This window comes from Apostichopus japonicus, chromosome 20 (genome assembly GCF_037975245.1).
Source record: "Apostichopus japonicus isolate 1M-3 chromosome 20, ASM3797524v1, whole genome shotgun sequence".
NCBI lineage: Eukaryota > Metazoa > Echinodermata > Holothuroidea > Aspidochirotida > Stichopodidae > Apostichopus > Apostichopus japonicus.
The window spans coordinates 10,299,284-10,315,537 of record NC_092580.1 but is presented as its reverse complement, the minus strand read 5'-3'; the positions used below and the strand labels follow the sequence as shown (position 1 = coordinate 10,315,537).

General features: G+C 37.0%; 1 long non-coding RNA gene across 1 annotated transcript; it reads right to left on the bottom strand.

Moving 5' to 3' along the window:
* Window positions 1-7,193: 7,193 nt before the first annotated feature.
* Window positions 7,194-10,155, bottom strand: LOC139961937 (uncharacterized). The gene is made up of 3 exons (XR_011791103.1): window positions 9,854-10,155; window positions 9,224-9,378; window positions 7,194-8,792 (listed from the first exon to the last, which is right to left on the bottom strand). It is a non-coding gene; the product is annotated as an uncharacterized lncRNA (long non-coding RNA).
* Window positions 10,156-16,254: the final 6,099 nt, after the last annotated feature.

Here is a 16,254-nt window from a genome sequence, read left to right as displayed (position 1 = left end):
AAGAGTCAGAGACAGAGTCCAGGAGTGGTTCATCATACATCTATAGAGGACATTGGATGACAGTAGAAACAAGTCTTCTCCTGATACTCACATTTGCAACTACGCATTCCATCACTGATGTCCAGCTGTCTGATATGCTAGCACTAATTAGTCTCCATTATATGGAAACTCACTCTGCCCTTGGTAGTCTTTATAAGTTTAAGAACTATTTTGAAAAGGCAGATTCACCAGTGCAAAAGTATTATTACTGTGGGTCCTGTTTTAGCTCTGTTGAAGATGGCCAGACCAACGTACTGTAATATATGCAGGATGGCAATTGACTTTGAGAAGAACAAATTCCTCAATGTAACACTAAGAGCCTCAAATTCAAAACTTGTTTCAGCATCCTGGTTTTGTAGATAAAATTCAGCATAGATTTAATGGAAGTATGGATTGTTTCTCAGTGACTTTCCAAATTTTAAGAACCTGATTAACATTTTAAACCTATTAACTGAAACCTTTTAATTGATTAACAGAAACTACAGTGAAGTTTGGTAGAATTATGAATAAGAATCTTCCTGAGTTTTGTTCTCAGAGTTTTGAGATTACTTTTAAGATTCTAAAGATTTAATAATTTGCATTGCTTAGTGTTATTTGTGGGTTTCCTGTACGAATTAAAAGAAATGAAAAAATCAGTAATTTGTTAATTGCTGATCTATAAGCCTTGATGTTACAGTAACCTATTTGAATTAAAGTACAGAAATCATAATCTCTAATGTGCCTCTCCTCATGTTGTAACCATTACAGTTTTTTCAGTGGTACCAAATATTTTCTATTCCTACAGGAAAAGTTAAAACATTTAAAAGATGATGGCTCTTTAATTGAAACCATTAAAAAGAAATCCTACAAAATGTATGATATCTGTTTGGTTTGTGTAGAGTTTGAGTCTGTAAGATTGTATGTAAGTTTCTCCTTGTTGTAAAGATAAGTTAACTGCACTATGAGCTTCATTATGCTGCACTATGAAAGCTTTCTCACTGTGTAGTAAATAAAGCTAATTGCAGAAGGGAAACCTGCCCATGAATCATAATCATGCAGTAATAACTTGAGTTCCCACAACTAGTTGCAGGAATGGTACCTTTCTGTAAAGTGATTGTTTCTTGACGTAAAGTATCTGCGACTGGTTGCAACAAGAAGGCCTGTCCTGCAAAGTAACTTTCCTTGCCGCGAAGTAGCTGCGACTGGTTGCAACAAGGAGGCCTTTCCTGCGAAGTAACTTTCCTTGCCGCGAAGTAGCTGCGACTGCTTGCAACAAGAGGGCCTTTCCTGCGAAGTAATTTTCCTTGCCGCGAAGTAGCTGCGACTGCTTGCAACAAGAGGGCCCTTCCTGCGAAGTAATTTTCCTTGCCGCGAAGTAGCTGCGACTGGTTGCAACAAGAAGGCCTTAAGGCCTTCTTCAGGAAATTTCCTGCGAAGTAACTTTCCTTGCCGCGAAGTAGTTGCGACCAGTTACAACAAGATGGGCCTCCTGCGAAGTCATATTCCTTTGCTGCGATGTTGCTGCGACTAGTCGCAGGAGCAAAACCCTGCGGCGAATATATATTTCTGCTGTCGCGAAGTTACGGCAAATTCACAGTAAAAGTGAAGTACTGCGAAGTCTTGTAGCGAAGGAATTCCTTCGCAGCGAAGTTGCAGCGACTGCGCAGCAAAGTAACCCTTTTGGTAGGGGAGTCTCTACGATGACATTTATGCTATATAAAGGCTTCTGTTGTAAAGGCACCTCACGCTTACCAATGGCTTACCAGAAAATAAGCGACTTTTGTAGCAAAAGGATTTAACTTACAGTGAAACAGTTTGCATAAATATACGTGTTAGAACCGGCTTCATTTGAATTACTTACGTGATTTAGTCTATCCTAGTCTGTAGGCGTCTGTATTGGTCCAAAATCCCATGGAGTTGCCGTAAAAGCTCTAGCTCAACCTTCCTTGTCATCGGAACAAATTGACGCAATACTCATAGCCCGAGCCTGGAAATCTGTGAGCGATTACAAAGGTCAATCATGGAAGTACCGCCATGCATGGAGGAACGACCAATCAACTTGCAGTGTAACAAAACATTTAAGTTAATACACTGACTACAAAGCACAGTTTGTGTTTGTATTGTTTGAGCTTTGAGACGGCGCGTGGAAGAACGTGTGTGTGTGTTTTGTGTCCCTATTGTCTCAAATGGTAGAAATATGTTCAAATGAAATGTATCATTGTTGTTTATCCGTGTCCTCGAATAGTTGTGTTTTGTTTACGTTCGAGGTAGCTGTGTTGTTCGCAGGTGTAATGTATCTTGTATAGTTTGTAATTTAGTTCCATCGGTCAACAAAATTAGACGGAATTGGCATGCGCATATTCCATTCTGTTTTTCTGAAGAAGGCCTATACATCGATCTTTAATTTTCACTAATCATCGATTAAATTAGACTGAAAATAAATGGATAAAAGCATTTAAACACTGCGTTTTAATGCCTCAACCATTATACTAACACATCATGACACGTGTGGGTTAATATTGTGGAGAGAAATATTTGTGCTACTCACAAAATTTGCATAATATATAGTTTTATCACTTACTATACAATATTTATTATGGTCAGTCTCTAATAAACGGTTTCTATTCGAATTTTTTTTGTTTTAAATATCTACAGTTAGAAGCGTATATGCGTTTGTTATTTCTGTGTTTTCTCCTTTTCTATTCTTTCGCTTGCTCAACGTTCTTGATCTCAATTAAGTGACTAATAATGTATCACGCACATTACTCTTGATGAATATATTTACGTAGGTAGACAACTCTTTATCCCCCCCCCCTCCCCCGTTGCGTGACTTCTTCTCGTGGGTAACTTAAACTGTTAATAGACTGTTAATTTAAGTGCTATAATATCTCCCGTCCACTCCAACGATTTTGACAAATTGCATCTTATCAATAACTGTTACTAACCAAATGTACACATTTCATCCAATCAAATAAGTTATTGAAGAAATATATTGTGCACCACTTATGCACATTAAGCAGAGGTCTGTTCATAGTTCACGACATCGGTATACGTATATAGTGATATAAAGCTGATTTTTAGCAGAAGCTGAAGCTGATTTTGATATTATGTGAATCGTTCAACATATTTGAGTTCTCAGTCCAAAGATTGATTTTTGTTTTTCGACGCAACAAAATAATCGTTCTCACGTTATAGAGAGCCTTTACTAGCTAGTAAGATGTTGGTATCATTGAACTGCACCGTAAATTCCCCGAGTAGTAATATAACTGCAGGTTTTAATGAGACAATTGGATACAGTGGAGATCTGAAATCACACAGATAGTTACCGTTGTACTAACCTATGTAATTGCTGCTATTTTTACTGTCTTTGAAAATACCGTCGTACTCATAATATATAGAAAGACGACTTCAGTACGTAAGTTGCCGTTCAATATGTACATAGCGAATCTCGCCTTTGCTGACCTTCTGGTTGGCCTTCTCGTACGGAATAACGTTCCATACGAACTAGGTGTGACATTGACCATTATCTACGAATGGCTGGTCAGATTTCCGATCTTTCTGTCTATTTTTATTGTCGTCGCTATGACCTATGACCGGTATCTTCTCGTCTCCGATCCTTTACTCTATACAGTACAGAACACACACTCCACCGCTCGTAGACGCCTAACCGTCACGTGGGTTATCAGTCTTATATATAGCTGTTTTTACTCTGTAGTCAACCAGGTAACAGTGCAGGTCTTGGCACCGTCGAAGAGTGATCTAACCATTGCTAGGGTTACTTCGTCAGCCGGATTTCTGCTAGATTTTGTTTTACCTTTTGTTATCTTATTATCCGTCAACGTTCTTTTTCTCATCAAACTAAATTTAACGCTCAAAACGATATCGCTTCAATTGCACGATGAGGAGGCTAAATCGAGTCGTACTTCGTACAGACACTATCAAACGGAAACCACTCAAAATGAAACGGCGGTAGATGACAAACTGGATTACAATTTAAAAACTTCCAGGGGAACTGACAGGACATGTGATGGAGACGTTGCTGTTATCACTTCCACTGGACCATCTTCAGTCGTGTTGTCTGTTAAGGAACAAACTGGAGCAGTACGAAGGGGCCAAATCATCAACGATTCGAGACTAAGAAAAGTCGCAAGAAATCTGATGTTATTGGTATCGGTTTTCTTGATCTGTTGTCTACCACTAAACTTCTTAATGCTGTTCAAATTTGTCGTAACCGTTGATTGGTTCATTTTATCGGTCGCTTTGATCATACTTTTGTTTAACTCTGCAATAAATCCATGGCTTTACGCTATTATGAATAAGCACTATCGGTCAGGGATGGCAAAATTATTTTATTGCAGCAAGCAAAGTTTGTAATTATTCTTGGAACGCTATATAGAACTATTTTCCACAACACATTTTCACGTTAATTTGTAATTGGAAGTGAATTCGCATACATTTTGTTTGTGTCAATTGTGTGGTTGGTATCAGTATTTGTATATCAACCAGTTAACCCTTTTAGTTCATGTTACGTATATTGAGGTCTCTTAACCTGAAGTGGACGAGTCCATGTTTTTTCCTTTCCTTATTTATTTATTTTTTTTTCGTTCTTTTTTGTTGCCGTTAAGTAAAAAATACGTACAAAACTGGCATATGACCAGTTGATATATGGAAGGAGAATGCTGCGGTATGAGACGTATTTTGAAAGATTCACATCGGTTTTATCAGTAACATTATTCAAATTGTTACCAGCTGGTTCATGAATGGTAGTAAACCTGGATTTGATAAGGAAGAACTTTGCCTTTACATGTTTCAGAGTCACAAAAACTAGAACTCATTCAGAATATGAAACTATAATAGAAGAATTGATGTAAAGTGTTATTAAAATTAATGTTATAGCATTTTATTTTGTCAAATGTTTCGTATAATCGTTTTTTTATATAATGAGAGTGGGTTTATTAAAAGTTCAGTTAAAACAACTAGTACAGTTAAGTTGCATGGAATATCTGACTATGATATCTCGCATTATAGACAACTTTACTACGGTGGCTTGCTATTAAAGCAGCATTTTGCGTTTGTCTAGAATTTTTCCGTGTCTATCGAGTTTTTATCATAATACGATCACAAAAGACAAAACTAAGACTTTCTCATACTTTTTTCCCCACATCGAACGTTAATTAGCAAGTAATTAAGGATATTATATGATTCTGAGAATTGTGTCTCCCTGACACAATCGACATTAGTATTTATCACATGCAGCTCTACAAACCCCCTATTCAAATTCAACCAATCAGTGAAGAGATGTTTATGTATGACTTTGAGCTTAAAATAGACTCAGTCATTGGCATGGTAATCCCTCAGCGTCTTTACCGTGAGTAAAGTGTACACGCACGTTAGCCTACTGTACGTAGTAGCAAAGTATTTAGTGTCGTATAATTGCTACATGCACACAATACTATAACCTGGTGACGAAGTGACATAAGAATAAAACAATGAAGAAGCGCTCAAAAGGGAAATATAAATTTTTGAAGAACCTAACTTCACCTGAAAAGAGAAAATGGCGGAAAGCCCAGAAGAAAAAGTACCACGACACCGTGTCCCTCTCGGGAATCAATGGGAAAGATGGAGCGAAGTGAAGAGGAATTTACATCTGAAGAGTGATTCAGAAGTCGCTTGACTTCTACTCGACAGGTAAGCAAAGGATAGAATTGTTCGTTACATTTTTTGTTTACATGGTTTATCGTTACTTCTCATTATCGGTGAGAGAAACTGAGACCGAACCTCTGCCTCCACTATTATTACTACAGTATCTAGTTTAACCTAGGCCAATATAGGGGCCTATACTAAGTCTATAGTACTACTAGTACTAGTAGTATAGTGTACTAAGCCTACTATTTACTAGCACAACCAAGGCCAGTTAGGCTAAACGCTCTTACTTTTCTTACTCTTTCTTCACAGTCATAGTCTTATCAAATTGCAACAAGTTTTTGTTCTTGATACGCTGCTAACTAACGTTCACGCCGACGCATAGATACTTTACACTAGACTTTACAAGGCATGGGCTATGACTTCGTCTGCAGTAGCCGAAATCACGAGGCCTACGTTCTGGTGGTTCCCGTTAGTTTCATGCCCTAAATAATGTTTGTTTCCTCCCCTAAAAACGTTTCTTACCTCTGTACCTCCTCAGTCATGGGGAGGAAATTATCGTTTTTCCAGAGAGGAAGCTGATGAAAGCATATTGGCTAGGCTATATGGAAAGAATAATTTTGTAGGCCTAGGGCCTAAGTGGAATAACTGAAGGAATTTCTTTTCATTTCTACCTTTTCTACAAATATCTCTTCCCTTATAGCCTAGCCAATTTGCCTCCCTTGAAAAATGTTTCTTTGATTGAAATCGTTATTTTCTCTCCTAAATCAAAAATTACAGTTACTTCAGTACCTAACTCTTTCTACGTAGCCTAGCCAAATGTCTTCTTGCTTGAATTCCTCCCCTGAGAAACAGTACATTCCTCCCTGAGTGATAGTTTATTTTTGTGATTCTACTTTCAGGTTTACAAGAAATTTCTCAAAGTCTGCAGGCAGATGGACCGGTGTTCCTGTTATGGAAAAGTACATTCCGCAACTGATAAACATATTTAGACGGCGGCTTGATGATGGTTCTCAATGAGGACGTGTTGTTCTTGCCGAGGATGACCCAAGGCACATCTCTGGTACAATTCGCCCGAGCCAACCTCCATCAGTTTTACAGCTTCTTGCAAGCCATCATAGCAGGATGGGACCAAGTTCTACTGTTGTAATGAGTCAAATCTATAAGTCTTCCTTGCATCAGCAAGTGATATCATTTTTTTTGGGTGGGAGGGGGGGTGGGTGGGATGGAGTTGTTGCACAGCTTGTTGCAAGCCATCAGAGCAGCATGGGGCCTAGTTCTACTTTGTAATAAGTCAAATCTATTAATCTTCCTCGCTTCAGCAAGTAATATTATTTCGGGGTGGGGGGGGGGGGAGGTTGGAGTGATTGCAACCTGCATGTCTCCTACAACTTTGCAGTTATTTAAAAAGTGGTAGGGGTGGGGGGCTACTTTTCTCAAAGTCATCAGTCATGCCAATTGATCTAAAACATAATGCATGTACTAGTTTGGAATCAGGTTAAGACTCGAAGAACTATTCCTTTTTTTAAATTTTTGTTGTTGTAAAGATCAGCAGACTTATTCTGAGCACATTCATCAATAAAAAATGAACACTTAATTGAACTTGTTATGTGTATTGAAGCTTCTTAATGTCCATGTTTCAGAATAAATTAGCACATTCAATTGGAAGATTTTTCAGATTGGAGTAAGAACAGCAGTGAAAGAAACTGTGTGTTTATTCAAAGCTCTGAATGGTAAAGTTAAGGAACACAGAAAAATAGAGAAAAACCATGATCACGTCTTTCACGAAAAGACAATGTAATACTAATAACATGTCTATAATCTTAGATGATAGTGAAAACAAGTCTATATTTGGCAAGGAATACAACTGATCAAGAAATAAAGAACTGAATACAAGGGAATGATTAAGTCAAGGAAATAGAAAATATCTGTGACCCAAGATCACTTTGACCTATGGAAACCAATAGCAATCAATTACTCTCCAGCATAGGCGTAGGAGCCTAATTTGATTTGGGGGGGCTGTAACGACTTGCCCGAAAAAATATAACCAAATTTTTCGCGCGCTCCGCGCGCGTTTAACATGTTAATGTGCATATCATATTGGCATTCATCGGTTATTACATCACATGCCACTAACCGATGAATACTATATGATATGCACATTAACATGTTGAACGCGCGCGGGGCGCGCGAAAATTTTGGTTATATTTTCGGTGTTATTACCCTTCCATATTGGTTTTAATTATTGGGGAAGTCGTTACAATAATAACGATAATAACAATATCAGTTTAACTATTGAAAAACACATTGCAAATTAATCTTCGTTCAGTAGGTGCCCGAAAAATTCTCAGCATATTGCCCGAATTTTCACACAAAAAATAAAAAAACACAACTGCAAATTTTTCTTCTTTAAGTAGGTGCCCGAAAAATTCTCAGCATATTGCCCGAATTTTCACCAAAAATTTTGGTTGGGGGGCTGCAGCCCCCCCAGCCCCCCCGCCTCCTACGCCTATGCTCTCCAGGGGCTACATATTAAAACGTAACAGTTAACCAACTTCTCTTCTTGAGATATGACATTAGCATTAATGGCCGTAAGCATAACGATGCGATTATCTACCCACCGAGTGTTATCAACATTTGCCATGAAACCAACTTTCACTTCTAAGGATATGAACTATTGTCCTCAAAATGACCTTCATGGTTAACAAAATGTTTTACCTACTCACCAAGGGCCACCTATATAGCTAGTTTGAAGTTCAACCAACTTTTTTCAAGAGTTGAACATCTCTTGACCTAAAATGACCTTTAACCTCCATGAAAAACAATAGGGTTCATCTACTTACCAAGTGCTATCTACATAGCAAGTTGGATGTCAAACCAACTAGCACTTCTTGAGATACTGTTTTTACACAGATTTCAAATGTTGACCTCAAATGACCTTTTAACTCGATGCAAAACAATAAGGATCATCTACTCTTTAAAGACTACCTATATACCAAGTTTGAATTCAAGCAACTTTTACTTTTTGAGATGTTGAGTGTACATATATCAAAAGAGAGTGCCGGATGGGTTTCAAGCACTTGCATTACCAGTTGTCGAGGCTGTTGAGCATCTACATTACCAACCATTGCCTAAGAAGAAAAGTGAAGAAACAAGAGTATATCATTTATTTTGCCTAAGTAACAATATCATTGCTTTGATGATAGACAGCACTGATTGATTGTGTCGATTTGGGTGTTTAATATACATGTGATATTTGAAGATAGACATCAAATATATTGTTTGAACACTACACCAAGTACTACGAAGTGCTCTGTTTTTTCAAAACTTGCTTTCAGACAAACTGTATTTTGCTTCCAAAAAGGTTTAGCAAATATAACCCTTTGATATTGATGTCACTGTAAAATAACTATTTTCAGTAAGACAATCTAGCCAGCTACTTATGTTGCTAGTATTCTTTAATTGAGAAAGCCATCCTGTTATTACACTGAGTTTAACTGTTTAAAGAATTACCAGCTGTTACTTTGCACCAAATCCCACAATTATGCATATTGAAACTTACCCTTATATTTCCCATTCGCTCCTGCTGACGTTCTTCTACCTGCCTCCTAGCTGCAGCTGCTGTTAGCCGGGTTTTCCCGTTGTCTTGTGTTGCCAGAGGCCTATCCAACCTCTACTTCTGCCAGCCCTCCTTGGTGTTTCATCACCAGATGGTTGCTAAGAAGGTAGCAAAAGGTTACAAATTGTAAACGTGTCTTGGGATCAGCTGCTAAAATGTATTGCTCTCATTTACTGGTGACATATGACTACATGCTATTAATCACTTTCATGGAATGGTTGTACACTTTACTATAACATTTATAGAACAGCAGACATTGCATGTTGCCCTAGGTTTCAGTTTCCCGACCTGTTTCCTACTCCTGAAAAACGTTATTTTCTCCCATGTTGTTAGAGGAGGAAACTAACGTTTTTCAAGAGAGGAAACTAACGGATCCGGAAACTAACGGCCCCATTGCGCTACACTCATAGCTACATTGCTTTTAGTGCACAATTCACAGCGTGTACATAACGTTATTCAGGCCTAACCAATGTAAGTCACACACTAATAGGTCTGATTGTACTACAGTAACTACAGTAGCCTATGTAACACCGAGTAGAGTGATACAATATCGTTCTAGAGAATGTTACGTACCGATCGAGTTGTTGCTGGTTCAATGACTTTCTCTCTTATGTATCCATGCTGTAAAGCAGGTTTTATTTCCGCGGAGCGACGAATTTTCTTGGGTTTTTAGGGCATCGTATGCAATGAGATATGCCGTAACTGTCCCTTCGCGCAGTACGTTCATCTCCTCAGCTGATTTTTGTTTACTGTTTACCTTGCTATTCAAAGTAACTTGTCCGTTATACATATTCACAAGGTTCCTTTTAGTGGGAGGAGTCTATCGAAGTCAAAGATTCAAAATACGAGCCAGAAAATGTCATATTTTTTGCACTTTTCGGGAATCGTTTGAGTTGAAACTTTACAGTTTTAGTTTACGTCATTGGTATAGTATCCTAGTATTGTCAAATCTCGAGAATCAACGCAAATTGCTGCTTTAATATTAACATAATTGGTCGAACAACAACACACCTCTAATACGTTTACGAACACGGTGTTCTAAAGGACCAATAACAATGGAAATGGAGACATAGGCTCGATCAATATGCGTTATGTCAAAGAAGGAATGCCCTCTAAAGAACAATGCCGTCTGAAATGGCCTTGTCTACAAATGGTTGATTACGTAAGACAGAACAAGTACAAACATATACTTTAATTGTTTCTGACGGGTGGATGGAAAATACGGAGAGCTATACATGTAGAGTTCTTATGAATGAGGTGTAATTGTGCGAAATAAACAAAGTTACAAGAAGCTTAAAGTTGTTTGAGATACATTCCATATCCTAACACGTCAATACTCAGTTCTAACTCATGAGATCGCATTTATCTTGCTATTCTTTATATATGAGGTACCCTGGATGCATTTAACGCCCAAAGTGGTTTTCTTAATTGCTTCTTTCGAAAGATCAATAATCAAAGAATTTTCGTTTACATTTGAGTAGTAATTTTGTATTTCTTCGTGCAGAGTAGGCCTGTTTTGGTTTAATGGAGAAAGTTTAAAAAAAGATAATGCATTTCCATTTACCGCGTGCTTTAAGAAAAAAAAGCAAGTTGTTTCATTTGTTCAGTGTGAAAAGCACTGCGCAATTTAGATGTATGAATGATGTAACAATATCGAAATGCTAAATCAATATATTAAGGGAAAACCACTTATTTTTTCATCTTATCAAATGAAACATCCACTTAAGGATGTTGTTGAACAATAAAACAATAATACTGGATGTTTTTCGAAAGTTGTCTGTTTTAGAGTTCCCTTAAAGGAACAGCTCTTTTATTTACGTGTAATAAAGATGATTTTTACCACAAAACGTCATTATTAGATCGAAAATTATTTCTGATGTTTATAAGTTGTAGTATGATTCTTCGGAGGCGTGGTTCGACTGATCGAATGTAGACTATGATATGGGTTGTTGGTACAGTATAGTGTTATGAAAGCTTGTATAGGACCATGCTATGACATGTTGTCATAATGTTTTCAACTGCTTTGACTTGACAATGATGTAACTGTCACAGGTCAGGTTATGGAATCGTCAAAAATAATAATTGGGTCAAAAAAGTAGACCATACGATGAACATGCTGATATTGTCGGTCGCAGAGATTTTACAGTAAATCGTTCTCGCCACATAAGGGCAACAAAAAATAAATTTCTTTCTTTCGATTTCTGTCTTTCGATTCCGACAGCTTTTCTCCATTAAACCCACCTGATCAGAGTGCACCTAGAATAAGAAACATTAAATCTGCTTCGGAAGTTTGTTTTCCAAAATTCATTAGCAAACACGTAGGCCTATTGAGACTTTAACTGCAAAAGTCCCTTTTTTCTTTCTTTTTTTATTACAGCTTTTTGTTATTTGTTCACGTAAACGTCCATTAAAGAACTCACTTAAGAATCCAGTGAGCATATTTAATTTCTACAGATAATAGATCCATTAGAGGGTACTGCAGTCCGGAAACTGATTGTTGTAATACGTAATAATCTATCAAGCATATGCTTGTATCGATAACGTATTGGATGGATCGTATTAATCTTTAACGAGACCAATAATTTCAACTATATAGAAATCTTTTCTAAACGGCTTTTAGTATCATTTATAATATTTACCATTCGAAATTAACTCAATCAAATATAGTTACACCATAAATGCCTTCGAATCCTATGGATCAGTTTATTCGACAAGTTTTCTGTGATTCAATCTAGATCAATTGTGGTACTATGAAATTTTGAACACAGCTTCTCGCACTTCTTATGATCTACTCGACCTACTTATTTGAACAATTTTAATATATATATATATGCCTATATATAGGCCTATATATATATATATATAAATATACGTATATATATATATTTATATATATATATATATCGTATGATTACACTACAAAAGATTACCATTAATTGTGATCATCGAATACCTATAATGGTTTGCATGATTAAGTGGAGTGTCAAATTGTTCCGTGTCGATAACGCTTGTTTATGAAAGTAGTTCTTGGCAACAAAGTTGAATATGCATGCCGCTGAATGCAACCAAATGGCAATAGTTTTAGGTGCTTTCACCCTGAAGAAGGTACGGTAGGACTGCATATGACTATAGGACCGCATCCCACATGAAATCGGTACACAAAATCCCCTTTGCTGTGACTTTGACACAAATTATATGAAAGCCTAAGCATTCAACTGAAAATCCAGCATGTGCACCATTGTTTTCATTAAAACTTAGAAGGTTTATATTCATAGGCACATTTATAAAGCAGGCTTAATTCCTATTTGCCAGTCGGCTAGCTTAGTACTAACGTTAGGCTAGGACAACAACCTACACTGCGTACAACTATACGAATGGATGTTAACACTACGCCTAGGCTGCAGCCACTTTCGTACAAAATAAGGAATAACAGACTTACATAAATGTAGTGTAGTCTAACATATTAATGCATGGTGGCATTGTTAATGTCGTTGTTAAATAATTCGAATAGTATAACCATTATTTTACTTATGCAGCTAGACATAGCCTAATTGTCACAAGGCTAAGCAGAGTTTACACTTGACTAGGCCTAGGTAAGGTACAGTATGTGTGCTTGGTGATTGCAGAAGCCAACCTTCTAAATCTTAATTCTTATAAAGATAGATACTGTACAGCTTACTTTTCTTTGCAAATGTAACACTACTGAGCAAGAGTCGTGCCAGCAATGATGCTGGATACGGGAAGTTCATAGACAGAAAAAATCATTTCTCTTACCCCTGTGGATAAATACATTTAGAATAAAAGTATGATTACCAATCGTTCTACAGTTTTTTAAGGTATCATTTTCATTGTTTTCTTATTTATTCCATCCCTGGTAGAAATTCCAGTAGAACCCAGTTAAAAAATCAACTAGGTTCTACTAAGGCCTACTATGTTTAACTGGTTTTTAACCGTGTTTAACTGGGTCTTACTGGGTTCCAACTGGGCTATGTTGTACATGAGCTAGGTTCAACTAAGTTTGAACTATGTTTGAACTGATCCAGTTGGGCTTCAACTAGGTTTCACTGGTTTTTGCACTAGCCCAGCTGGGTTCGAACTATGTTGACTGGTGAACTTGCCCTGTTGGGGTTGAACTAGGTTTCAACTGGTTTTGCACTGGCCCAACTGGGTTTGGACTATTGGCTGGTGAACTGACCCAGCTGGGGTTTAACTAGGTTTCACTGGTGTGCACAAGCCCAACTGGGTTTGAACTATGTTTACTGGTGAATTTGCCCTGTTGGGGTTGAACTAGGTTTCACACTGGCCCAACTGGGTTTGGACTATGTTGACTGCTTTTATTTTAGGCGTAATTATCAAGCATATTATAATGTAAGTTCGTAAGCAGTAACCGTATCGTAATATATTGAAAATGCTAAATTAGCCAACTTATGAGGGGTGTAAAATTAATCTTTGTCATATTTATCACAGTTATGATTAAACGATCAAATTTTTGTACCGCAATGATTAAAAATATGAAATATTCCCTATATAATACATTTTAAAAATTTTTGTTATTTGTTCGTCAATTCGAACAATTGGTAGGCAAAATGCCTTCCTAGTGCAAAATAGTATGATCCGACTAAATTTGAACTTTGATATTTGTCCCTTGTGTTAGCGCTAAATTGATAAATTCCGAATCCGCAAACCGCATACGCCAACAGAAGCTTCGCAGAATAATCGCATTTGTAACCGATTTTGCCAACAATTTTAAATTATTACCGCGGCTTAAGTTCCCTCCTTTGTGATCTTGCAGTATCTTTATTTTATTGATACATACTTGTAACATTATAATTGATTGTAAACGTGCTCTTTATCATAAATATTTGAATTGAACAGAAACTTTATATATAGCTAGTGACTTAGGACTATAGTATAGGATAGGCCTAACAAACCGGTTCCCTACTAGGTATACCACATGGTACAATTACTAACGTTAAACATATCCTAAGGTTATAGTTGCCTAGCTTATAGTGGCCTAACCTAGTTATACTCAAGTGAACACCTATATTTAGCCGCATGATTTAAGGAAAGTTTTCGTCAACTAGCAAACATAATAGCAATTTTCAAAATTTACGCAATTGCCTTGATTGTTGTTTCAAACATGAAGTGTCCTATTGGCATAATAACATACTTTGCAAAAGTCATTAGCCTAGTGAAGTGTACAGCATACACTTATATGCTACAAATGTGAGGATGCCCTACACTGAACATTATGAACATATGATTAAACTATCAATCTAATTTGAAGTGAGGCTTCATTTGTACAGTGTAAGATGGTCAGCTCTTACATAAAGTTTTGTTTTGTACCATAGTTTTACTTGTTTATTAGTGCACTGTGCAGTGCTCACTGTACAGAGGGGCTATAAATTTGTACAGTACATTTGTATGTTGTCTTGTGACAGCAAAAGGGTTGATTAACAACTTTCTCTCTCCTGGGTTGCTAGGCAACTATCTTGTTCTTCCTGGAAATTAGCCCTTACAGGAAATGGGGTCTTGTGTATATATTTTAGGAACAAAGGAGTTTTGTGAGGGTACAGTATAGGGAGTTGGCAACTGGCTATGAGTATCTGAGCAAGGCAGTTGTAAAAAAAGAGAAAGATAGTTTAATGGCTGGATAGTTTGTTTTAAACCTTAATTTACATAGTTCAAGTTACTTTAGACCTTATCCTTTTATGGAGGTTGTGATACTCAACTGACAGTCTGGGACACTATTTATTATAAAGGATACTATTTATTATAAAGGATATTGTTTTACAATAAAGGATATTCCACGACACCATCACTTATAAAGGACATTATTTTACTACAAAGGATATTGACATTATTTTACTGAAAGGATACCCTGGAACACTATTTCATATAAATTAAAGGATACTTTTTGCTGGGATCGGACATTCATTATACCTTTTATTGGGTTCAACTATACTGATGTCGTAGAATATCTGATGTCGTGGAAGGTCTGAGGTCGTAGAATACTTGATGTCACCAGCAGGCCAACTCACCAGAACAGACTTTTAAATTAAGTGTATTTCTTTATATTTTGGGTGCGCAGCTCACGACTGTAAGTTGTTTCATTTAATTCTTTGACTGGGCCCAGACCAGCTGTACATTGTTTGTTATTCATAACTATAATTTGTTTTGATCCAATCAACTTGACTTCTTCATTATTATATGTGTCTTGCTCTGTGTTACAGTAGGTCATCACACCAAACCCAGAGTTCTCTGATCAAAAACAAACATTTATTTTCAGTGGCTAACACCCTTAATACTTACAGTATAGATCTACTGTTAAAAAATGAAAACTTATAGTGTGGTGTTATATAAGTGTAGATAACACCAGTTGAGAATCCCAGTTCAAACTATTTAAAAATATAAGAAGTAAAAAAATAGTTGAACCAGTTTAACCCAGCAAAACATAGTTGAACCAGTTGAACCCAGTAAAACATAGTTGAACCAGTTGGACCCAGTAAAACATAGTTGAACCAGTTGGACCCAGTAAAACATAGTTGAACCAGTTGGACCCAGTAAACATAGTTGAACCAGTTAGACCCAGTAAAACATAGTTGAACCAGTTGGACCCAGTAAAACATAGTTGAGCCAGTTGGGAACCCCAGTTCACCCAGTTCAACCTAGTTCAAATTTGGGCCAATTTCCGTATAGAAAATACCAGTTGAACCCAGTTCAAAAGTTCAACTGGAATTTCCACCAGGGATCAGTGATCTTCCCATATCCAACGGCATTACTGGCAAGACTCTTGCTTAGCCGCATTAATGTATAAACATGTACTTTACTAACAGAATGTGGCAGTCTCAACTGATCATGAACTATGTTACTACTAATACTAGGATCCCAAATGCAGTATAGTAAAGGTTTCATAATTGACGCACCCCCGTAATTGACACACCCTCAATTATGACTAGTAACGATACAGCAAG